Source organism: Mus caroli, chromosome 13, assembly GCF_900094665.2.
Source record: "Mus caroli chromosome 13, CAROLI_EIJ_v1.1, whole genome shotgun sequence".
NCBI lineage: Eukaryota > Metazoa > Chordata > Mammalia > Rodentia > Muridae > Mus > Mus caroli.
Genome location: NC_034582.1, coordinates 39,274,281 through 39,277,194, shown reverse-complemented (window position 1 = coordinate 39,277,194; position 2,914 = coordinate 39,274,281).

Here is a 2,914-nt window from a genome sequence, read left to right as displayed (position 1 = left end):
GCCCCATTCCTCCTGCTGAGAAGTACTTCCCCCTTTTGCTTGTGCATTTAAACCTTGAGCCTTGCTAATACAGCCCCCATCCCTCCTGCTGAGGTGCATTTCTGCTGCCCCATTCCTCCTGCTGAGAAGTACTTCCCCCTTTTGCTTGTGCATTTAAACCTTGAGCCTTGCTAATACAGCAGGACCTTGATGCTACTCAGACTGCTTCCATGTGTTGTTCATTGCATAAGGTTCTCGTTTCTCTCTACCCCCCCCCCCCCATTTGGTTCTTAGGAGAAGGTCCCCTTGAGACCCTCGGATAACTGGACCTGCTGGATGGGTCACCTATCCAGAAAAGTCATGTAGGCTTTTGAGTCTGAGCTGTGTCTTTATTTAGTAAAAGATAGCCCTTACCCAGTAATAAAGCTCTGAGTTGGGCAGTATCTACACGGGGTATCTCTTACCTACATAAGGTGTCTTACAAATGTTTCTAGTCTATGGCCTAGTCACTTACCTACCTAAAAACAGATGCTGAAGAGGAAAACAGTTATTTCTTGCACTTCATATGTCTTTCATTTAAAGCCACCCAAAGTCAGTATCACCACCGAGGAGATGTCTGACGTCCCCACGTGTCCGGCAGTTCAGAACTAGTGTTGGAGCAGTACAGTACTATGGCCCTCTCCATGGTAAGCTCAGGTCAGTGAAGCTTTCTAGGGTGAATCTGGGCCACATGTTCTATGACTTCCCACCTCTGGAAGCATGGACCAGCATGTTCAGTGAGGTGGTGAAGGTTGTCTCGCTGTGTGTGAAGGAAAGCTCAGATGTCTTATCAAGCACTTGTTTATAAGAGTTGATCCCAAGCGGTAGCCATGAAGAGAAGACTGTAGTTTCAACTTCCTGGCTGTTCCACTGGGAACAGTTAAACGATGGCTGAGTTATATTATGACCAAATAGGGCAGTACCTTGGTGTGCTCAGTATAAAGTGAAGGTCTTTGGAAACCAGAAGACCCTGGAAGAGGCTTTACTCTGTTTGTTTCTGTCTGTTTAAGAGACAAAATCAGGGGCTGGAGAGAGAGCTCAGCAGTTAGGGATAAAAGCAGCTCTTACAGAGGCAGTTTTCTGCACCCACACCTGGAAGCCTAGAACCACCTGCACCTTCAGCTTCAGGAGATCTATCGCCCTCTTCTGGCCACTGCAGGCATTGCACACATGAAATACACACACACACACACACACACACACACACACACACACACACAAACACACAAGTTAAAATTAAAAATTAAACTTAAAAAGTGAACCTAACAGAAAATGTAGCAGTTTTTAAAAAATAAGAAAATAGAGACAATCAGTTGTTTTTTTTTTTTTTTTGTTCACTCCCTGGGATCCCATAACTAAAAGCATAACCAGAGGAAAATGCAGACTGGATTCTCAGCTTTGTCTCAGCTGCTGTTTGCGGTGATATTAGTGTGGGTAAACGTTCATGGCAGATACTGTAGAAGTGAAAACTGAGACATAGAACCTGAATTTCAAGAGAAAGTTTTAATTAGGAAGGAAGAGGATTGCCTTGGTTAGGGTTTTGTGGCTGTGAAGAGATACTGTGACCAAAGTAACTTATAAAAGGCAACATTCAATTGGAGCTGGCTTACAGGTTCAGAGGTTCAGTCCTTTATCATCATGGTGGGGAGCATGGCAGCATCCAGGCAGGCATGGTGCAGGAGGAGCTGAGAGTTCTACATCTTCATCTGAAAGCTGCTAGGAGAAGACTGGCTCCCATGCAGCTAGGATGAGGGTCTTAAAGCCCACACCCACAGTAACACACCTACTCCAACAATGGCAATACTCTGAATAGTGCCACTCCCTGGGTCAAGCATATACAAACCATCACAGGGATGGATGGAAAGGGGACAGTACTGACCATGGAACATCCAGACCGCCAGTCAACAGATGAGGAGAGCAGATCCTTTGCTAGGATATGAGAGTGGGCAGAGGTCTTGTCATTTTTAATAGGCATCAGTATAGTTTTAAGGGCTTTTTTTCAATTATGATCCAGAGGTCACTTGGTCATTGGAGTTTTCATGAAGTACCTTGACCCAGTGGGATTTTTGTTTTCTTATGAAAAGATAAAAGTATAATGAATAAACACCTTCCTTATACTTTGACAAGGGAGGGAAAGAGCTATTCTTGGTAGATAATACATTCTAGTCTCTTATCCTACTGGGGGATAAGAGACAAATTCTATTTCATTGGTGACCTTCGTCTTCTAAATGGAATAATTTGCAAACTATTGCCTATCCACTCATCCATTCACTTCCCTAACATTCATTAAGTACCACTCAAAACTCACTTACCAACCCCCACCCCACCCCAGGAGTGAGGGTCTTCTAATCTCTGGAATTCACCACATTATTAAATATTCACCCTTCTGCCATACCTCCATGCATGTTAACTAAATCTGTGTTCTCCTCTCTCCGGAATTCATTAGCTGTCAGTTCATCTGAGCAAACCTTCGGAGGGGGCAGGGATAGCACTTCCTCCTCAGCCCACAGTAGAATGAGTCCTGGAAGCAAGAAGACAGGCTCCAGGGACGATCCAGAAGTCCACACAGCATCTTTATGGTGACTTCTGACCCAGGCATTCTCTGAAGAGGAGGGGCATGAGCAAGAAGGCTTGAGCTCCACACTGGATTGCTGCTGCTGCTGCTGCTGCTGCAGCATAGGAAGCATGAAGCAGCACCTCCAAGTAGCAGGCAGCACCCTCAATGCCCACGGGGAGATCAGAGACAAGGAAGTGGTGTATGTGGATGATCCACTTGCCACTTCTTATCAGGTGACATCTCTCTTCATTTGAGAGGTCTGACTTCTCCTTAGTGAGCAGACCGACTTTCAAAAATCCACAAGGACTGAGAGGTGGCTCAGAGGTTAAGGGCACTTGC